The sequence below is a fragment of the Vanacampus margaritifer genome, chromosome 9 (assembly GCF_051991255.1).
Source record: "Vanacampus margaritifer isolate UIUO_Vmar chromosome 9, RoL_Vmar_1.0, whole genome shotgun sequence".
NCBI classification, from domain to species: domain Eukaryota; kingdom Metazoa; phylum Chordata; class Actinopteri; order Syngnathiformes; family Syngnathidae; genus Vanacampus; species Vanacampus margaritifer.
In genome coordinates, this window is record NC_135440.1 from 15,332,561 (window position 1) to 15,356,352 (window position 23,792).

Sequence of the window (23,792 nt, forward strand, 5' to 3'; positions counted from 1 at the left end):
GGAAGAAAATGGATTTATGGATGAATGTAGAATAAAAGCAGAAATAAGACTAAGCAGTGGTATGCAGTCTCAGGGTATTGGCATTACAAGAACCATACACTCTTCCAGCCGGTCTTTATTCTGCTTCATTCCTCTTATTCTTTCCTATTGCTATTGGATGGTCAGCAGCAAAGGAAACGCAGATCAAGATAACATTTCCAAAGTTATGAATAACGCATGTACAAAAACTACTTTAAGAACAACCAGTATCAATAGAAAGGGTGGTGTCAGAACTTGCCAAATCAGTGGTTGATATACACTAAATTGTTGAGTCGCAGCAATGTACAGACTACTTGTGTCAAAAGGAGAAGTGTTTCTCATATCTTAATCGTGATTTTGATCTTTTTTCTTTTTTTTTTGTCCAGGTGCTGTCAAGTTGGAGATCCTATGAGCAAGTGCAGCTTTAAAGGACACGTTGTTGGATCGCGATTGTTGGGAGACTAAGGACTTTGTTTCTAAACCCTCATGGAAATTATTTTTGAGAGTGTTTGGATAGTTTCTCATTATCTCGCATAAGTGATGCCTTCAGCACATGGACCACATCATTTCATTATGGAAAGGCAGAAAGCATTGAATAGTGTCTCTTCAACACAATTCGGTGGGGATCCTTGTACCTTCATTTGCACAGAGTGCGGTGATGGGTTTTCTCATTACGCACAAGTGTTAACCCACATGGCCATTCATGGACCTTTGGAATCGTTTTCCTTTGATGGCTCATCCAATGGATTTGAAGTCCCTCGAGAATACGTGCTGCAAGAAAATGGCACACTGGCAGTCGTAAACGGCTTTTCACTGTCTTATTCCCCTGGGAAACCACCGTCTCCTGGAGTCCTGCCACATTTCCCACCAGCTGTCAAACCTTTGTCTCCTAATCCAAGGCCGCAGTCCATTCCTGAACCAAATATACCAAAGTCAGTGGACTTGAACAATGCAAAGGAAAGGCCTCCCCAGGTTGATTACCGTTGTGAAATATGTAGTAAATCATTCAACAGCTTGAAAAGTTTACGTTGCCACCATCAGTATAGAAACGCTGGGCAAAATTACAGGTGTACATTGTGCTGCAAGATCTTTGAAGGTGGACAAGCGCTGGAGACACACCTCCAAGAACACGCACGAGAACGGTTCCATTCCTGTCATCATTGTGGAAAGCGATTCATTAAAGCATTTGCTTTGGTAGCTCATCAAAAAGAAAATCATATCGCTGCCACTGCTGGAAATTCAGAGAACGAGGAAAATAAGTTTCACAAAATGTATCCATGTCGGAAATGCAAGTTACATTTCTTTTGGTTGTCAGATTTTCAGACTCACGCACAACACCATTGCAAAGGTAAAGCATCTAATGCGACATTTGCGTCTGAGATCCATATGAAGTCTAAAAACAATAAAAATAGACCACTTGAAAACTATTACAGTAATGGCAACTTTACTGACGTTAAGGCTAGCAATGAAACGAGCAATCAGAATACGAGTTACAAGATTGACACTGCGCCCATTGTCACACCATACAGATGTGGTTTATGTGGGGAGCGTTTCACAGATTTAATGAGACTTAAAGACCATCAGCTGATACATCAAGATAGGGGACTATATCAGTTGAAACAAGAACTGAACAACACTAAGCGAAAAATAACGCGTAAAGCTAGACGTAGAAGGGCAAAAAGTAAAACTGGAAAACTATTTTCCTGTAAGCTTTGTCAGCGTGTCTTCAATCATTCAAGTAGTTTGTCAAGACACATGAGATACCATAAGGGCACTATGCACAAATGTACATTTTGTGGTAGACATTTCCCTCAGCGCTGTGATCTTGTTAAGCATATAACTCTGATTCACAAAGTTGAAATAGAAAACAAACTAGGATTCAAACACTTACCACGACCAGAGCCCCACAACTCAGGCAAAAAACAGCCAGAAGTAGATCAAGACAGGATAAGACCAAAGAAAGCAGGCCGGATGAACTATAAGTGTCAAGAATGTGGGAAGAGATTCCGGCTGGCCTACGTTTACCAGCGTCATTTACGCTCTCACAAAAGATGTCACAATAAGTGCCCCTTATGCCCTGCTAAATTCATGAGTGCTTCCGCACTTGAGTTTCACCGTAAGAATCACCCTAGTGGTTGGGAAAAACCCAATGTGGAACAATCATCTCATGCCACTGACACAAATACGAAGCCTGTGAAGAGTCATGTAGATGACGTAGAGGACAATGACATGGTGGACCACACGCCAAATAACAAAGGAAATTCCAGTGTTGTCTATGAATGCACTGAGTGCACAGAGACATTCTCACTCTTGGAGACATTTCTTCATCACCAGACCTCTCATGGCTCCGAGAAGAACGGGTAACCATGACGTTTGACCGCCAAGTCCTTGTTTTTGCCAAGAATGGAGGTATCAGAGTTAAGTATTTTCTTGCTTTGAAATTATTCAATATTGAAGAGACATTTGCCACAGTTTTGTTTTGTTAAAAACGTTTATACAATTTTCTGTGGCATGGGGGCAGAACCTCTTTTTATTTGTGAGTGCATTTTCAAAAGCTCTGAGCGTAAAAAAAAAAAAAAACGTCCGCATTTCTAGTTAAACTTGCAAAGTTCAATAGCTGAAATTTGATTGTGAACATTGTCTCTCAGTCCCACGTTATAGTTTACCAGAAAATTCACTCAGTACCCGGAGAAAACTTGTTACTTTCCATGGTATTTTTAACGGTAACCCACATTAGACACGGTTTATTTTTATATTTCATTTTTCTATCCACTCTTTAATGCAACATGATGGCAATTCATTTTGTTTTTTGATTAAATTTATGAAGAGAAATTACTGAATGTTGTCTACTTTTTGGTCTCCCTTCATGACCATGTATTTTTTAATGGACTATAAGCAGTGAGATCTGTAAAATATATTTGGACCCATTATATTTACGATGAGACTACAACAGCACATTTACCGCTGTTAGTTCTAGCACTTCGAGCTACTAATTCAAATCAACACTTTCTTGAGTGACAACTGTCCTATACAAAAAATGTTGACCATGTATGTTCAAGCGAAAGTGGGTCAAAGAGTGTCTCGCATGCAGACCTACTGTGTGACATTATTGACACAAACGTACACACATTGGGCCCCCTCTGTAAATGGTCACAGAAATACAGTAACTTGAATCTGACAAAAGATTTGTTAATCGACAATTGCCATCGATGACGATGCCCACCTTTCGCCGAGTGCTTCCGCATATTCGGCGAATGCTTTATGGAGTGAAGCCTCTATACACGAAATGACAGGGACTCACCCCGTTCGTCAGATGTCAACATGCGTCAGTCGGTGCTCAGTCTGTGTTTTTTTTATTTTTTATTATTATTTAGGCTTCATGTCATTGTGCACACGCCGAAAGGTGCCCGTCTTCTTCGACTGAAAAAGACCATAAACGGAGGTGCCCAGCTCTGCTAAAAACCCTGCCACAGTTTAGCTTTAGTAGTCATACTTGTGGCTAAAGCCAAACTGTGGCAGAGTTTTTACGTTACAGACCTGGATTTGCCTCTTCTGGTGGATATTGCTTAAGCTTAGGAGGAACCCATACAACTTTAAACCAGATCTGGAATAGGGCCCAGGTGTCCAAGGTGTTGTTTCCATTTTTGGATGTTAACTTTCAGAAAAGTTCCAGGATTTGGTAAACGATACATTTTTAAGTAATTCCCCATGAGAATAAAAACACAATCCCAGGCATCTCAGCCATGCCCGGAAGGATTCTTTCGAAATACTTCTTGGCCATCTTGATGTTTTCAAAACGCTTACCATTGATGACACTTTTTGAGGTAAAAGCTTCACATGCACGGTGATGTTTTTTCTAGATAGGAACTGTCAGATGCTTACGGTACAAGTTGTCCTGCAACAACTTATCTCTTGAATTAAACAAAGCAAATTGCCACAGAATCTCTTTGTGGACTTTGCTGGTCTGGCCTTGTGGCAAGATCATGCACTGTCACCGATAGCCCCTCTCATCAAAGAATAGGATCAACATGACTTTGGACTTTATTGCTTTCTACGGCCTTGGCAATGTCGGACTAATACACTAAAAGCTCTGGTGTTTGGTTTCAGGGACGTATTCAAAGGTTCATGACACATAACCAGCAAGCAACTCTCTATTGCAAGTCTGTTCTCATTGGTGTCATCATCACTCGCTGTGCTCATTGCTTGACAACCTGATGCGGAGGGTAAGTATAGAAAAGCATTTAGGGGGGTGTTCAGTGGCTTCATAGAGCTGAGGTCACAGTTATGTACTCCAGGGCATTTATATTGAAGATGGGAACTCATAAATTGTAGTTCGGGAAATCTTTGTCACACCTAATGTCAACTTGACAAGAATCTTTTTTTGTATGGATCAACTTAATACCTTTTTTGCTGTTTCACAAAATCATCAAGGCCGACATTTTCCTGAGTTTTACTTTGCTCGCTGTCCTGTACGTAAGGCTACTGATATGGGATGGTGGTGGGTCTAGAAGTCAACATTGCAGCTAGCTGTGACCACGCATCTAATTGTTTTCTTGGGGCAAGCGGCAACCGCTGCATGAATGCTCACTTCACATGCAGAAATGTTCCTCCTCAGTGAGTTCTGTCTGAAATGGCCAATGCCACATGTGCTTTTAAGCTAGCAGGGAGGAACTACCACTACCAAGCATGCTCCTTTTAACCTCTGCACTCTGCGCAGTGCTCCTCTAGTTCCTCTTTTTTTTATTGATGGAATCAGAGTGAATTACTCTAATAGTGAAACCTTGCCATTTAAAGTTGTGCTAATACCGAACATATACTTCAATATGCATAAGTAGGGTGACCAAAAGTCGCACTTTAACCCAGGACAGTCAGTTTTGAGCTTTGTGTCCCAAGTCCTAGCAGATTTCGCCAGCCCCACTGTTTTGTCGCACTTTTACGCAGGTCTCGTCCCAACGTCTCAATTTTCAAGCCAATTGTTTGGGCCATGTGTATGTCATATATTTCCAATGTTACAATGCGGGACCAACATGAGGGAAACAGCACGGCCTGCTTCCAGTAGCTGCCGTGACCGAACAAAAAAGGTTGGGCAATGGTGAGTGCATTACCTTGTTTAGCACTGTTGAACTGTCAACCAAGAGAGCATTTAGCATTAGCTAAAGCAATAACACCACCACCCATCACCAGATTGGCTAGCGATTAAATATGACAAATAGTTCCTGGTTTTGTTTATGAAAATCTGGTCACCCTTATATGTATACGGTGACTATGAAATCTAGCTGCAGTGGTACCAAAATGTGTTAAATTCGTGTGGCCAAGCTTGTAACTTAGTTATGAGTTGAAATGAAGTTAAATGCCAGTAATCTGTTATTTCCCACAATAAACACCACAATTTGTTGTTCCATATTATTAGTTAAGAAACAGCGCTATTTTTTTTTAAACAAAAGAATAAAGAAATTATCTGGTTTTATTAAAGGAACTATTTGGCCAATGAGGCCCAGCTTTCACTCAAAAACTTTATTACATTTTTAATCAGGAAATTGGAACTTTGCTTGTATTTTCATTTTATTTGATCAATTTGTCACCAACTAATGTTGGAACAGCTCTTTTTCATCTCCAATATGGATACGCCCTCCTCACCTTCCCCATATCTTTGTGTCTGTGATGTCAGTGCAGGCCGGGACTGTCACTGGACTCTACAGTATTTGTACAGTCCAAATCACTGAACATACAAAGCTTATAAATGTTCGAAAACCGCTCAATCGTCACCAAAAGTTACGTGGCTGTCTCTACATATGCTAACAACCTCTGAAAATATCACGACAAGCTTCTCGGTGTGCTCTAGCATAAGAGAATGAGAAAATGAGCAACTTACCTTCCGTTTCTCTCATGCCCGATCGTTTTTTCTTTAAAAAAAATAAATGACACGTACGCAGTCCCTGCCCTCAAATTGGTTAAGATATACAACCCCTTCAATCACTACTGAGTTTTTCCAGGAGGGTGAATTTTAGTGCTGACATCATGGAGACTTATTACTACATAAGTGCCAATCACAGACAAATAAAGTCCCTTTAAAGTTGCCCTAACCTTAATAAAATATTTTCATAACCCTTCTGATGAAACATAGACTTAAAACTAGTTGAATGGTACCATTGCCATGGCCTGAGGGTGTCTGTATCATTTTTGCTGGCACTTTGAGGAGGATGGTAGGAACATTGCCACAAAAAAACTACAAAAGTGCTGACTGCCTAATGGCATACGTCAAAAGCTACCCCGGATGAAAGGACAGTCAAGGATCAACATTGGCCCAGATTTCACTCGCTGGAGTGAGCTAAAAAAAAAAACAACGCAATGCGCTTGTCCTAATGGGAAATGTGGTCTTCCTTCAGACATAATACCGCTTTTGTCCATATGGTGTCGCCATAATAAACGTAAACTGAAAGTTCCTTAGTGTTGCTTTAAGTCTAATTACTGTTAATAACGTACTGTATTTGTACTAATGACCAGCATCGGCAGCTGGAGCAGGTTGGAACAGTGTGCACATCAGGGTATGACTGTTGGTCCCGTTCAATAAATGGCTGAAAGTATGAGATTTCAACTGTTCTTACTGACTTGCAAGGGCATTGCAGTACCTTTTTATTGTTATTTTTTTATTGCTCCACTGAAGCGGCCTAGATGAAACTCATAACTTGTTTTTAAAAAGTTTAGTTAGGCATAGCTACCTCAATGTGTAGAACAAACATTATGTTTTAATTAGTTCATGTCGTTGTGGTATGTCATGCGATTTCCATTTTCTATACCACTTATGCTAGTGTTCATATCAAGTGGGGCCCACCAGTGCCACAGCTGACAGCAATCTCTAGTGTAGTGGTTCCCAGTGGTGGTCAGTCCATCACTGACGCTCCCGTTTCGCTGGCAGAATGACGGAAACTTTGAAACAAGCGATTTTCAACTGAACGGTCACGAAACCAAAAAACAAAGATGAGGGGCAGTTTGCGGAGAAGCAGGAGGAGGAATCCTACCAGTACTAATACCATAAGAATTTATATTTGTATGTGTACATTGGTCCAAACTGATTCTAAATTAATAAAATTGTGTGCTGTTACCCTTGTAAACAGTTTCTCTCTGACGGTCCTAAAATGGCGATGATAAACTGTAATTCAGCGATGACAGAAGCGCAGTTAAAATAACACTGACTGACTGACCGGCCGCTGGTAAATGACAGACGAACTGCCCACCTCTGGTGGTTCCCATGGCTGTTTTAACTCCAGCTGTCACGGGCTTGATTCCCGGTGAGTGATCCATTCGTAATCACCCTGTAACTGCGACTGGCAACTAGTCCTGTGTGTGGTCCACTTTTCACTGGGATAGGCGCCAATGTCTGTGCATCCCTAAACAGGGTGAACAGAAAATTGATATGTAGATTCATTTTTACATGACTGATTGGTGAAACTCCAATAATCAGCAATGGTTCCAGGTCTTCATGCTACTACAGGCTACTGAAAAAGATAAAACATCATTTCGGTCTTTAGGCAGGGATGTGATTTTTCCGCTAATTCGCGGAATTCTGCTTTTTTTTAATCTCCAAAAATAAAAATTTTAAATTTCCGATTTCGTCTCTACAGCATTCCATTTTAGTGTTTCCGTAACTGAAATGAAAGGGATCTTGCGATTGGCTGAAGTGAAACGGATCTTGCGATTGGCTGAAGTCTCCGTGTTGACCAATAAACGCGCTTGTTATAAAGGCATAGGAGTATGCCATTGTTCATTTCTCACACGTTTTTGCCGGGTGTTTAAAGAAAGATGTCCGTGATCGAACGCAAAGATGCTCCGCGAGTTAAGGAAATTGACAAGATCGTAAAAAAACAAGTTTCGATGGGACTGGTTAGAGAAGGATATATCTACAAATGTTGGAAAGAAGACTGTGACGAATTTGTTCAGTGACTTTATTCGGAAGATCGATCGTGCCGGGAAAGCGCTTTGCATTTGGTGCCATGATACCATTGACTATGGTGGGAGAGGTTTCAAAGCTCTTGAAAGTCACGCAAAGAGCAAAAAACACGTGAAAGAACTCCAGTCAAGAACAACAAATTATTCACAATAAAATCACATCCCTGTTTAGGGTATAATACAGGTAATAATGGTTCAGATCATTGAAGACCAACTCTTAGTGAGGCACCAACAACTTGCGTAGTCCAAATAAGGGAAAACCACATAAATTTGAGGGTCCACTTTGACGCAACATCCCTGGGTCAGTGCTCTTCACACAGGACTGTGACCTGTGAGAGAGGCAAAAAAAAATCCTGCAGGATAAGCAGTTATTGTAATTCAATTACATGGTGAAAAAATCTATTTAGCTAATTGAGGGAAGGGGTCGTCCGTTAGTAGATGGTCCATTCAATTTAAGTATTTTTTTCTTGGCCTAAAAATTACCAGTCCAGTACTAAATTATTGTAAATAAATATAAACAAAATCTTGAAACTGAGGTTTTCGAATTTATCCAAACTTAACCTTGCTAGTGCCTGCAGGCAAAGGGGGATAATGGCATGTATCTGGTTGCTGGAGCCACAATATTGGTTAGCTTCCTTTTTCACTTCTTATACTACTGGATTTGATAAATAAGGGCTTGACAAACAAACGTACCGGTATACTGTACCAAAAATAGCATGCTATAGAGACATGTCACGTACCAAATGACAAGAAATTGCTTCAGCTAACAACCATAGATATGAAAAGGTACATACGACTTGCTCCCTTTGAGCTGCGTACATAAAGCGAAGCTACCTTTTGATTGGAGAAGCGCCTTGCTAACATGACTACCACGTTTCTCCATGCATTGCCTTTGATGGAAAAGTCACCCTTACCAACATGGCCAGCACATAGGCATGTACTGTAAGCCTGCTCAACTTTACTGTATATCTTTAACAACAGTGTCACAATACAGAGACGTGGACCAGTCTCTGTTGATTGCGCCGTAGTGCCGAATGGCCAATTGCGGCTAATTTTGGGACTAACAAACTTTGATAGCTCCTGTACATAGTTTTTTTTGGAGTGGATTGGACAAGTATGTCCATTAAATCCGGAGTCCATTGGTTCTGGGTCCGTTAAACCGAAGTCCCATTGAATGTACAACTGAATTAAAGGTTTGGATAGCAGACAGGCGCAGTGATACTCAGGAAAATCCATCCATTTACTGAACCGCTCATTCCTTACAAGGGTCGCGGTGGTGCTGGAGCCTATCCCAGATGTCTTTGGGCAGTAGGCGGGGTACAGCCGGAACTTGTTGAGACACTAAGGCTGCATTCAGATTGCAGGCAAATCGGATTCTGATTTTCTGTCCAGACTGTTTTTAGCAAGTGTCCAAATCCGATCTGGCCCTGTTCAGACTGAGCCACATTATTGACCCATCTGACAGGTTGCTGTAGCAACGACGCTGTTTACCGCTCTCTACTTCCCGTTCCTCGCAAGCCCGTTAAACGGTTATCTTTTATTTTTCTTTATTATTATTATTTTTTTTTTACGACCCTATATCTATGGCTATGACCGTGCACTATTTTGCTATTTACGGTTGCGTATGTTAAGATCTGATGGGGGTAGCGAGACCGGCTTCAGCGCAAGTAACATAAACTGTCACTGTATTTCCGGTTGAGCACAACGGGAGCCGACAGGGCAGAGGGAGCTGTCAAGGCCTTGACTGCAGAGCATGCGAGGAAACAGCCGGGCAGCAAACCGATTGGATATTGACAGCGCGGGCACATTGGTTTTACACGCATAGAATGACGTCAGGACAGTCACATCCGTTCTGAGTGTTTCGAGCTGGTCAGACTGAGATGCATCCTGTCCAAATCGGATATGAAACTACCTCCCACATGTGGTTTCAATCCGTCCCGCAAAAATCATCTTTCGTGTATTTTGTGACTGTTCAGAATACAAACGAGCCATCCACATTCAATCTGGATGGGCTAAAAATCGGATTTGGGCTGCCAGTCTGAACAAGGCCAAACAATCTTAGTAGAAAAACAGCACTACAAAGACAGTGACACCGATTTTTTTTTATTAACCCCCCCAAGTAACCAACACGAGTAACAAGCTTTTATTCAACATAGTGCCCTCTACTGGATGGGTGTATAATGCATTATTAAACTAGACCCTCACTCAAAAATCGTCTTGGGTGCAATATTCCTGAAGCAATGTTTGGGAACTGCAGGTATTCACAAAATTATCTAACTGAGAGACATCTGTTTGTACCACACACCACCCATCTGCCCCTTTGCAGCACTACATAAATGAGCCACTCACAATTTTTTGTCAGGAAGCTCCTAAAACCATCAGGTCCTATGAGTGTGACACTTTGGGCAAACAACCTAACCCCTTGTATCTTGTTGAGATCATATTAGATAATCAGCAGGTACCAATGCAGACACTGTGCCTTTCCCGCAAAATAATGTTTCTATGCTGAATTTGATCCATCCACCTTCTGTAATGTTTATCCAATTTTTTTTTAACAATAGGCCTATACTGAATTATCGCTCATGGGAAATTCAACTTCCACTCTCATATATTTTGCCCGCACACGACACAAACAAATCAAACACTTGCAGGCACAAAAGACACATCACATATGTCAGAATGAAAGTGCACGGGGAACAGTGCTGCAGCACCTTATGAGCTGGGGTGGGGATAACAGTGCTGCAGCACCTTATGAGCTGAGGTGGGGATAACAGTGCCTCATTCAAGGGCACCATTTCAGTAGCCAGGAGCAAACTAGCATCTCCAGCAACTAGTAGCCTTTTTTTCCCCTTCGCGGCAGGACTTGAACTATGACCCTGTAGTTCCATATAGCACTCACAGCTGAACAGCTGTCAGCCAATTCCAAAAGTTGGTCCTCAACATAATTTCTACATTAACAAGTGCCTGCTGTCTGGCACTTGGTGTACATATGACAACCATTCTTATTTCATTGAGACAATATATGATTAACAGCAGGTGTCCATGCAGACGGTGCTTTTCCCACAAATGTTTTGTTTTTGCTCCTCAGTGACTGGTTTATATTGATACATTTCAAGGTCACCCCATATAAATGTTCTGATTTTATCATCCTAAATATTTCTCTTTTTATCATCCTTTAACTGATGATCTGCATTGCAACATCACATAATAAAATGGTCCTGATAATTCCAGGAGATGATGAGCTATTTTCACCACTAGGGGGCTGTTCCCCATGGGGACTTCTCGTTCTCAAGCCATTGCTGCGCCATTTTGTAGCGGATCCTGCTCACAAAATGGTGGTAGGCGACCGATTAACCCTTTGACGACCAGGGAGGCACCAGGGTCCAGAACAGGAGCAGACGCACCAACTGTGATTCTGCCACTAACACACCAACATTCAAGTATGTAAACGCACTGGGGGCGCACGTAAACCCCGATGAGGACTTCACCCTTGTGCTAGAGGCTGTCAAACCCACACCGTAGAGCCAGAACACCAGGGAGGTAGGACAAACTGCAGCACAAGGAGCACTAGTGGAGGACCGGAAGCAGTCGGAGAGGCTTCGCGCCATAGAGCGAAGGGGGGAGGGCTCTCCCCGTCTTCTCTTTCCCTTGTTATTGGTCCTGCTTAGAACCACGCACACATTTGCGGTACATTGTCTGAAAAAATCCGGTAAGGGAAAGAAAATGGAGGATGGCCGTGTTCTAGTAGAGGTATTACAGACAAAGGTGGGCTAGTAGTAGAACAATGTCTAGTTGACTTGACAACCCCCTGACCCCCACCTTTTTCCTTCGTATCCTACTAGTCTCCTCGCGGCATTATTGACAACAGTGAAGCTATTATCAAGTAAGAAGTCCATCTTCGAGTCTGAAGGAGAAACGGCACGTAATAAAGAAAAAAGAAAAGACAGCTGCTCCGAGACGTACGTGAGACAACGGAGGAGTTGAGGACAAGAAGGATGACCTGAACGGTAAGGACCGAACTACAGGATTTATGATAATCGTTTAGCTGTTTGATATCAAAGCTGGCTAGGTAGCATGCTATGTAGCTTGCTAGTTAGCCTTTCAAGCCGTTACTCAGAAACCGACCACGCGGCGGAGGGTTTCAAAACTAGAGGAACATTCATTCGACCAAAGTCAGCTAGTGCCCCCGCCACTCCGAGGTTAACGTATTTTTTTAGGCGGACTTGTTGTCCAATAATCTGCGCATAAACAGCACTACGCACTCGCACATCTAGTTGAGGGTGTACTTTTGTTGGTTCCCTTCCATTTAAACGTTGCTTTATCTCCTTTTGACGTTAGTTAACGGTCGCCTGAGCTAAAGAAAACCGGTGATGTCGAGACTGCTAAGACAATATTCACGTGGTGCCCGAAATTCATTATGATTTATAGCTTTTTCCCCCCTATCCTCATTGTGTCTGTGTGTGTGATCATTATATTTATGTCCTGAATTTTCTTGTCCTGAATTTTCTTGGTGGTTAAGCTCTTATAGCAAGTGTAAAGACAGTTGATCTGACTTACAAAAAAGTTTTTTCATCATGCCCCGCCCATTATACAACTTATCCAGCTCCCATCTGATTATGGGTGAAAGGTGGGGTAACACCCTGGACTGGTTGCCAGTCAATCGCAGGGAATGTAGAAACAAACATGCATTCACGCTCACATTTATTCATATAGAATCTAGTGCAAGCGTGACATTAGTGCTTTCCACTATACCAAGATTTTGACTTTAATACAATAAAATGCCTCAATACCGGTACTGAAATGATACCACAATAAAAACTTGAGTCATCAATAAAAAAGGTGAAATAACAACATATTAATTGTATTTGTATTAATTAAAAATAAAAATATGCATATAGAATCTACTGCAAGCGTGACATTAGTGCTTTCCACTATGTCAAGATTTTGACTTTAATACTATAAAATGCCTCAATACCGGTACTGAAATACCACAATAAAAACTTGGGTCATCAATAAAAATGGTGAAATAACAACATATAAATTTTATTTGTATTAATCAAAAATACTAAAAAAATATACTTTTGATAAAATAAATACATAGTATTTATATTTTGAACATTTTTAAACACTTTAGAACAATTAAACTGTACAAATTTTAAATTTTTCCCACACTAGTGATAATTTTATTTAAATACAGTACTGCATAAAAGTAGTAGGGTTCCAAAATGATGTAGCATAAGTGAGTTGGTGGACCATTTCACCCTCAATTTATTTCTTGTATGTCAACTTTTATAGATCAAATCCCACAAAACGAGATTAGATTATTGCAAAAAATATAATATAAAAAAAAATGTCTGGTATAAATTTTCCCAGTTTTTGTATTCCTTTTTATTGAGTAGACTAAGAAAAATTGTGTTCTAGCCCTAAAGTGCAAATGTAAACAGGAGTCAATTTTATTTGTAATTTTTCAAATGCTGCTGCCATACAATAACAGCTGCATCTGAGATCTTTCCTTTCACTGAAAAGTTAGTTTTTTATATATTGGTATTCGGATGTACTGTATTACTGAAAATTGTATTGGCAATTTGGGTGTTCAGATAAAAAAAAAATGCCTAAAGAACACAATTATAATTATAGCTTAAATTATAAATACAGAAGAGAAAACACATCTTCATTAATAATGAGCAACCAACTGGTTTTCATTTTTAGTTAATCAACTGTTTTCCTTTTATTATTTCTTGAATTTAAACTGTGTTTAAGTAGCGTACTACAGAATTTTCTTGTAGAAATAGATTTTGGTCTATGAGACGAGTCGACGTCAGAAACACAGTAGGGATTTTGCCAGGTAAATCAGCACAGTTAAGTAAGTTTGTTTTTTTATAAAATGATCAGCACTTAATTGTGTTAATCTTTCACGTGTTACCAACTTTTTGAAAATAGGATAAAGATTAAAAATGTTATGGGAGTTTCAAACTGATTAAAAAAAAAAGACACCTAAAATCTTGACCCTCATTGTCTTAGTATTAAGATGTTCAGAACGTGCTGCATAAAATGGTTTCACTGATTCATAACTTTCTGATTTAAACTTTTTTAGTATTAATCAAAAGAAAATAATACATTAATGGACTCGTGTACAATTGATCTAAAAATGCTGGTGGGGGAAACCGATGCCAAAATCTGAAAGAAATTATAAAACTGTACCTTAAAAAAAAATCTCTTTTCGGTCATTTTTGCACTTTGTTCATACTGCAGGTCAATTCAATTTTTCTCCACAATTATTCTGTCCATCCATCCATTATCTACCGCTTATCCGGAGTTGGGTTGCAGAGGCAGAAGCCTTCGCAGGTCAGCCCAAACTTCCTTCTCCCCTGCCACTTCAACTAGCTAATCCAGCGGACTCCCAAGGTGTTCCCAGGCCCGCCGAAAGAGCTCGTCCTGGGTCGTACCCGGGGCCTCCTGCCAGTGGTTCATGCCCGGAACACCTCTCCAGGGAGGCGTCCACGAGGGTTAGGTTTAATGTGGAGGAGCTGCAGCTCGACTCTGAGTCCCTCTCGGATGACCGAGCTTGTCACCCTATCTCAAATGGAGAGTCCAACCATCTTGTGGAGGAAACTAATTTTGGCCTCTTTGCTTGTATCTGGGATCTTGTTCTTTCAGTCATGGCCCACAGCTCGTGAGTGTAGGAATGTAGATCGACCGGTAAATCAAGAGTTTAGCCTTTTGGTTCAGCTCCTTCTTCACCACAACTGACCAATACAGAGTCCGCATCACAGCAGACACTGCACTGATCTGTCTGTTGATCTTCCACTCCATCCTGCCCTCACTTGTGAACAAGACCACAAGATACTTGAGCTCCTCCACTTGGGGCAAGATCTCATCCCCGACCCGGAGGGGGAATTCCACCCTTTTCAGACTGAGGAACATGGTCTCAGATTTAGAGTTGCTGATTTTAATCCCAACCTTTTAGGGGTGGGTGATATGGCTTAAAAATTATATCACGATATTTCAGAGAAATTTACAGTGACAATATTTTTTGCGATATGGGTAATAAATTCTGAACAATAGATTTGTGGTTGGTGCTTTGAAATAATAGCATTTTTTATTGCACACAATATTTAGGACACATTTTTCCAATTGAAATGATAACCAAGTGCAAATATAGCTAAACTTTTTAAGTGACACAGCTTGAAGCAGAAAAAAGAAAAATGTGAAAAAAATGGCCAGGTAGTGTTTTCCCTGCTAGGACAAATTGTAACATAACTGCTTAAAGTTTAATCAATATATAATACAAAGCTTCAGAAGTCAGAAAAAAAGTCAGGAATATGCTCGTCCGACCTGGCAGACCCAAACGTATTGTGAGGGTTTGTTGGCAACGACTGTCAGAAACCCCTGAAACACTTATCTCCGGCAGAGCTTCGCCCTTGTCCCGGGGGGAGGTGGGGGATATTCCCTATGTCCAAATTCACAAGGCTGCTGGGTCCTCCTAAGGCCAAATTTGTTGGCTGCATGACGTCACTCTAGGCGTAACTCAACAGCACGCACTTATTTACACATAAATGGACTGTTGGTCGATGTGCTACCGACAAGCAGCATTGACAATTTAAGTCTGTGCGTTTTGTTGCGTGGGACGCTTGAGGCAGCTGACAGCTGGCCAAGCGGAATGCAGCTTCAGCGGTCGCTGAGCAAAAACTCTGGCATGGGACATTGGTGAGGCCATGAAAAACAACTTCCGGTCTGCTTTGAGAAAATTCTAGTCCACCATCCGGCGTCTCAGGAGGGCGAAGCAGTGCACCATTAACACTGTGTACAGTGGAGATGGTGCGCTGTTGACCTCGACTCGGGACGTCGTGAGTCGGTGGGAAAAATACTTCGAAGACCTCCTCCATTCCACCGACACGCCTTCCTTTGAGGAAGCAGATTCTGGGGACTCTGAGGTGTGATCTATCTCTGGGGCCGAAGTCACTCAGGTGGTTGAAAAGCTCCTCAATGGCAAGGCCCCCGGTGGTGGATGAGAACCGCCTGGAGTTCCCAAAGGCTCTGGATGTTGTGAGGCTGTCGTGCTTGACACGCCTCTACAACATTGCGTGGACATCGGGGACAGTGAAATGTTGTTTTTTACTCATAAATGGTCAATTGTCAACTGCTAAAATATTGCCATGCTAGCTAATGTAATGTAACACTGACTAGAGGTTATTTTATGGTTTTCATTTTATTTGAAGCAATATATATTGCTACGGGGTAATATTTGATTTTCTTCCGTTTACAGGAGGAGAGAATTCATAGCTCTTCCAGATTTAGTGACCCACAAGCATTTGGACACATCAGGTATGTTTTAAATCTTCAATTTTATCATTGTACTGTTCAAAATTAAAAATGTATATGGGTCGTTGACGGATAAGGATTTTCAACAGGTCAACTTAAAAAAAATGAAAAATATTGCTTATCTAATGCAATTGTTCGAAAATTATGATTATATTTTTTTACACAAAGATGAATGTTAGCACCTTAAAGCCGCATTACGGAGTTTGAAATGTTAATGTTAAAAAAAAAAAGTACATCATTCAAGTCAAATTTATTTATGTACTGTAGCTCTTAATCACAGAAGTTTGAAAGGGCTATCAATGATTCGCCAATGCCCAGAGGAGTACAAAGAGCCCTGACTTTTATCTGCGACTGCGCCTGTCAGCTTGTATCTTTACCTCCATATTTCAGTGTGGAATGTTCGGGTCAAACACTCCATAGTTTCTTGGGGGTGGGGAGGGGTGACATTTAGTGTTGTTAGCTAGCGTACAACACAATTGGGATGGAAAATGAAAAAACAAGAAGAGGTCAGCTTTGAGCACTGCTCAAACTCCAGCTCAGACTCTTAGAAAAAATTTTGCTTATTCCATCCTCATGCGCATCCTACACGAGCTTGACACAGAGGCTGCAGTTTTGAATACGTTTTAGGCCAGGGGTGGCAGTCGCGAGAAAAAAAAAGCGACAAACTCTGCAATGCAACTTCGATTGATTACACTACAAAGGCATACATCCATCCATTATGACTAGTGTTGAGTATCGGTTGGGTTTTATCCGATATCGGTGCCTACTCAGTACTTTTTAAGCGGTTCTGGCGCTTAAACGGTTCTCAAATCGGTACCTAAAAAATGCAAAACTGCACATGCTTTGTCAAAAACAATACTCTTTTATTTTCAGGATTAAATTAAACATATTTTAAATAAAGGTGAAGGGAGTCACTGTGGTAATTGAAAACAGAAATACAAATCTTACTATCAAAATAATTTAGAAGATACACTTAACTCTTCAGGTTACTATTAGTAGCCTATACTGATTAAACAGCTCACGACAGCGGTGAGATGTGGCGCAGTGCGCCAAAAATCATTCATTCAAAAATCATTCCGCATTTTAGTCCAAGTTAAAATAATTGAACTTCCTTCGTACTTCGCCTTGCGGCAGCCAATCTGCTTTGCATGTGGGCTACGTCACACGCAGTCTCCTGTCTGCTAGCTGGTACCGAATTGTGAGCAAGGAAGTAGCATGCAGTGCTAGTAAGTGTATTTACTTGCTGTACCCAGGTAGCAATAGTGTTTAGAGTCTATTAGGAAAACTATTTAGCACAACCACCGGCCACCTGATTGCCACTAAAAAGTAGATTTGCTTGAGGGACACGTTCCTTAAACAAATTAAAAACAATTTTTTAAAGGCGCCAATGGAGATATTGGTGCTTCGGCTGTATAGTACCAGGAAAGAAGTGGAAATACTCTGTGGTGCACGCGTTTGTTGACTCGCTTAAGTGCTGTACAGTTGTAGTTAACCAAGCAACACGGCTCCCACTATCCAGTGTATGCGCATGCACGACATGGTCCAAAACTCCCGCAGTGAAACGCTACCGAAGGAAGCGAGGCACAACGCTTCCTCCGCTTTTGGTGTCAACGTAGCATTAGTGTGCTACTGGAGCGCATGTGTCACGCAAGACAGCTCGGCTAGGTTAGATGGAGAGCGTTTTTGGACCACAATCTTAAGGTCTATCCACAGATTTTCTATTGGATGTAGATCAGGACTTTAACTGAGCCACTCCAACACATTGATGATTTTTTTTTTAACCAATCCATTGTTTCTTTAGCTTTATACTTTGGGCCGTGGTCTTGCTGAAAGGTGAACCATAGTCCTAGTCTCAGGTCTATTGCAGACTTCAACAGGTTCTCTCACAAAATTGCCCTGTATTTGGCGCCATCCATCTTCCCTTCTACTCGCACTATCTTCCCTGTCCCTGCAGAATAAAAGCAGCCCAGAGCATTATGCTCCCACCTAGCCTGGCAAGCCACACCCATGTCTGGACAGGCATCTATAGACAGTGATTTGGCCAATCATATTCGTCTATTTGCGTGACGTCATCTTCGTGAGCATCTTCACTCTTCAAATTTTTCCCGCGACGACGACATAAGTCATTCACTATTGTCTCTCTTCGGCCGCATGTTGGATTTTTACTCTGTCTCCGCAGAAAAGAAAAAGACTTCGAGTCGCTCTTCTGACGTCACTCCGCTCTTTCTCATTTCTCATTTGTTCATTCCACTGTCTGTTAGCTCAGGTTTGTCCCGCCTCAGAAATGTGACTGATAGGGCGGTTGACCAGACATGCTCCTCGGCAAAGCCGCGAGTGAGTCTGGATTTCCAGGCTAGCGCCCACCACCATGTTTAACAGTGGAAATGGTGTGTTGAGACTGATGAGCAGTGTCGTTCTTACGCCAAACAGCATTTGTCGTTGGTCATTGTCATGTTCATTCAACCTAGAACATTTAAAATACACAGACACAAGGAAGAGGAGACAAAACTCCTTGGCTCACTCGCGAGGAGAAACCAGCAAAGTTGTGAACAGATCACAAGCTCTTGCCCTTTCTCCCACACTCTTAATCCTTTTTTTATTGTGTTTACCTATCACATAGACATTACTGCCCTGAGTGGTTTGGGGGAAAACGCATAGCAGCAATGTGACAATTGTTTACGCAGGCAACAATGCAGACATTCTTTAACACTAAAAGCTTCTCAACCATGAAAATATTCCCGCCATTTGTCTTGTGATGAGGGTCCATTTCCTGTCTTGTGACTCCAGTCGACTCCAACTCACACCGTTCAGAGGTCACAATGTTGAATAAATTCACAAGGTTGAATAAATGCTTTACAATTAATAAAAGACTAAATATGGGATAACTAATGTATACATTTGTCTGACAGTCATGTAGGGCAAGAAATTCAATTTTGGTCTCATCTGACCAAAGCACTTTCTTCCACTTGGCAGCACAGTGTCTCCTACATGGCTCCTGACAAACTGCAGATGTGACTTGTGGCTCACGATAGAAATGGCTTTCTTCTTGCCACCCTACCATACATGCCATAATAAGTGAAGTGCGCATTACAATTGCACATTCGTGGAAAAAAAAGCGAGGCTACCAACCAACTAACCGTCATTTGAATGGCGCAGATTAGAGTGGTGACAGTCTTTGCGTAACTGTACACCTTTAAAGCTTGCAAGTCAACCCCTGAAGTCAGTAAACCACATGCTATGCATGTTTAAAATACATTAAATAAAAAAACAGCAACTTTCCAGCGGTTGAAATGTTAGATATCAGAGCTCCATTCAATTGCATCCAATTCATTTCCAATGACCGTATGGTAGTTTAGCCTGCCCACAATGCACCACGCCGCTACCCATAATGCACCGTGCAGTCGAGATGCGTACTTCGCTTATTGTGCAGTACTTGGCTGATGGTTGTTCTATGGACATATTCCCCTATCTCTGCTGAGGATCTTTGCAGTTCATTTAGAGTAGTGGTGTCCAAACTTGGTCCTCAGGGGTGGTGTCCTGCATGTTTTGGCTGTTTCTCTTCTCCATCACACCTGAAGCTCACCAGCAAGTTCTGCATAAGCCTGTTAACGATCCTGTTCATTGGAACTGGTGCGTTGGTGCAGGGAAACATCCAAAACCTGCAGGACTCAAGGACCAAGTTTGGACACCACTGATTTATATTGATCAAAAGCTTCTTGGTTACTTCTCTGATGAGTGTTCTCCTCCTTCGATTGGAAGGACAGCCTTGTCTTGTAAATTTGTGGTTGTTTGGTACTCCCATCGGCATCCACTTATGGATAATTGAACAGTACTCTCTGTGGGATGTTCAAAGCTTTTGAAATCATTTTGTTTCCTGCTGCTTTAAATCTGTCCACAACGTTGTCCCAGACCAGCCTGGTATGTTTTTTAGTCTTCATAATGCTGACTAAAGATTAAGATTGCGGTTCGCTAATGCTCTCTACCTAACCTAGCTGAGCTGGAACTGTTTTGCAAGGAGGAATGGGCAAACATTTCAGCCTCCCGATGCAAAACTGATAGAGACATACCCTAAAATACTTGGAAGCTGTAATTGCATCAAAAGGGTGTTCGACAAAGTATTAATTGGGGGTTGGGGGAGGGGGGAGGTGAATACTTCAGCACATACAAGTTTTAATTTTTTAGTTGTAAAACAAGTTTGAAATAAGCTATACACTTAGTTTCACTTCATGATTATGTGCTACTGTGCGTTCAACTTTCACATAAAATTTCAATGAACTGTATTTAGGTTTTAAAGTCCGTCCGTCCGTCTTCTTCCGCTTATCCGGGGTCGGGTCGCGGGGGCAGCAGCTTTAGCAGGGAAGCCCAGACTTCCCTCTCCCCAGCCACTTCAGCCAGCTCATCCGAGGTTTTAAAGTATCATAGCAAATTGTTTGCTGCTGAAATGCGAATAAAGCCCAGTTGAATAAGCAATATGACTCATTACCGGCAAAGCGGACACTCACTCCAGTGTTTGGTGTTTAATTCAAACAGACACTATCATCTATCACTTGCATTTTTGTTTTGTTTTTTTGCTCACCACAATATTCTTTCGGCCATATTCTTTCGGCTTGAATTTTATTTTGCTATTTTCGGCCGAAAATTTTGGGTGGCTGAATATTCGGTGCATGATATACATCGCAAGATATACCGCAGTAACGGGGTCCCACGATAATGTTCTTGACAAAAGGTTAAAAATCTGGAAAATTCAAACAAATTGTTCTGCAAGGGAATTTCAATAGGTTGGCAGCTCAAAATATCCTAATCAAAGACTTAGGCATGTTTTTATAGCAATAATGTTACTTTTTTCAGGTCTTTAAACACAAATTTTAAATTATGCAAACGTGTTTATAAGCAAAAGGCCTTGTGAAGATGCTGGATGTAGCTGGTAAGAGTGTATCATTATTCATATTGCAGAGTACTCGTACAGAGGTGGACTGAAAAAGACTTGACAGAAAGAAACCATTGCAAAAAAAAACAACAGATTATAGATTGCAAATGCACATAGGGACAAAGACTAAACCGAAATTATACAGTTTCCCCATAATGAACATTGTTTGGAAAAAGGGACAATCATGTAAGACTGAAATACAGGGGTGGCAGCATTACATTGTTTTGCTGCACTTGACAAATTGTCATTGTGAGGAAAGGACATTATGTGGAAATACTCCTGCAGCATCTCAAGACATCAGCCAGGAAGTTAAAGCTTGGCTTGGGTATGAATGGACAATGGCCCGAAGCATACTGCCGAACTGGTTACAAAGTGGCTTATGGAGAACAAATTGAGTGTTTCGGGGTAGCAATCGCAAAGCTTTTTTCTCAATGCAAATGTAAATGTATGATCAGACCCTAAAAGGCATGAGCGATGTTAGGAAGAATGGGCCAAAACTATGAGAAGCTAGTGGAAGGATATCCAAAACGTTTGACCAAAGTCATACAATTTAAAGGCATGGTACCAAATAATAATTAAATGTATGTAATCTTCTGAGTTTGAAGAAAGTAATGCAAAATTGTCTGGGGGGAAAAAAGGCTCATGTTTGGCATTTAGCAAATAGAAATATTTTTATGTGATCCGAATTGGCCCAGAACGGGGTGGGGAAGTCTGATTAGACAGTAGGGGAGTTTCTTGTTATGATGTCCTATGATGGGAATCATAACTAGTGGTGCAACAATAGATATTAGCTCTTTTTGGTTCTCTAAAATGCTGTTTTGCTTTATTTTCAGAGTTCCTCTCAGATGTAGCGTCTTTCCGGAAAAGTCCTAATCTTTCTACACTCAAGAAAAGGTGGGACTTGGAGTCCCCTCCAAAAGTATTCTCAGGGCAAAGTCATTTGTAGTTGTTGTATACTGAAGACATTTGAGTTGGAGATCAGAAAATGAATATGAAACAAAGAGCTATAATTCCATCTTTTATTTCATGGTACTTGCATCTAGATGTGTGAAAGAACTCAGGAAACGGCACTTTTGTTTTGAACTCACCCACTTTTCAAGTGAGCATAAGTATTTTAACAGACATTAAGTAAATGTAAAGTGAATAGAATTTAATGGTAGCATAATCCTTTTTTTGCTACAACTGCATCAAACCTGCAACCCATTGACTTCACAGACTGTGGCATTCTTCATTTGAAATGCATTTCCAGGCCTTCATTGCAGCTTCGTTCAAATCTTGTTCTTTAGGGTTTCTCTCTTCAGTCTCCACTTCAGGAGGTAAAATGCTTGCTCTATTGGGTTAAGATCTGGTGATTGACTTGACCAGGCTAAGACCTTCCACGTTTTCCCCCTGATAAGTCCTTTGTTGTGTTGGCAGTGTGTTTTGGGTCATTGTCTAGTTCGGAGGTGGGCATCAAGGGCCGGAATCCTGCACGTTTTGCATGTTGCCCTTCTCCAACACAGCTAATATATGATCAGCTCATCAGCAAGCTCTGCATAAGCCTGATAACGATCCAGCTTGTGTTGGCAGTGAGAAACCTCCAAAACCTGCAGGACTCTGGCCCTCGAGGACCGGGATTGCCCACTTCTGGTCTAGTTGCATGATGAAGCTTCTCCCGATTAGGTTGGATGCATTTTTCTGTAGATTGCCAGACAAAATGGTTTTGTTGGCTTTAGAATTAATTCTGCTGTTACCATGACTTGCATCATAAAACAGGGGTGGCCAAGTTCGGTCCTCGTGAGCCACTATCCAGCCTGTTTTCCATGTTTCTCTCCACTAACACACCTGATTTATGATCAGGATCGTTATCTGCAAAGCTTGCTGATGAGCTGATCATTAGATTCAGCTGTGCTGGAAGAGGGAGACATGGAAAACAGGCTGGATAGTGGCTCTCGAGGAGCGAACTCGGCCACCCGTCATAAGCAGACAAGTGAACCTGTTCCCAAAGCAGCCATGCAAGCCCTAGCCATGATATTACCGCCACCATGCTTCACAGATTAACTTGTGTGTTTTGGATTATAAACAGATCCTTTATTTCCCCATACTTTGGCCTTTCCATCACTTCGGTGGTGGTTAATCTTGATCTTATTCGTCCATAAAGCTTTGTTCCAAAATGGTTATGGCTCATCTATGTACTTTTTTTTGCAAAATCCAGTCTGGCATTCCAATTATTTTTCCGGATGAGTGGTTTGCATCTTGTGGTTTGGCCTTTAGCTTTCTTCTATCAAATTCTTCTTCAAACAGTTAATTGTGATACCTTCACCGCTGCTCTGTGGAGGTTGGCAGTAATGTCACTTTGACTTATTTCTGGGCGTTTCTTTACAGCTCTCACAATGTTTCTGTCATCAACTGCTATTTATATCCTTAGCTGACCCGCTTGATGTCTGTTGCACAGTAGACCAAATGACCCAAATGTCTTCAGTATACAACCACAACAAAAGAAATTGACCTTGCCATTCCAATACGTTGGCAGGGGACTCTATTATTCATACTAATTGTTGTCTTGTAACTGTATTCTATTTTTATTATGTCATGCTTT

At 41.3% G+C, this 23,792-nt stretch overlaps 1 protein-coding gene and 1 long non-coding RNA gene across 4 annotated transcripts in view; one reads left to right on the top strand and one right to left on the bottom strand.

Annotated features, from left to right (window-relative positions):
- znf1035 (zinc finger protein 1035) overlaps positions 1 to 23,792 on the top strand; it is a 48,612-nt gene that overhangs the window by 15,387 nt on the left and 9,433 nt on the right. The window contains exons 3-6 of one of the 3 annotated variants that reach the window (XM_077576778.1): positions 405 to 4,241; positions 11,808 to 11,972; positions 16,232 to 16,290; positions 22,048 to 22,108. The gene's annotated coding sequence lies outside the window, so the exon portion shown is untranslated. Of the gene's footprint in view, positions 1 to 404; positions 4,242 to 5,160; positions 11,973 to 16,231; positions 16,291 to 22,047; positions 22,109 to 23,792 lie in introns of those variants that run through there. The other 2 variants (XM_077576777.1, XM_077576779.1) reach the window with 2 other exon arrangements.
- The window catches only part of LOC144058404 (uncharacterized), a 62,137-nt gene that overhangs the window by 8,732 nt on the left and 29,613 nt on the right, over positions 1 to 23,792 (bottom strand). The gene's annotated exons all lie outside the window — the stretch shown is intronic.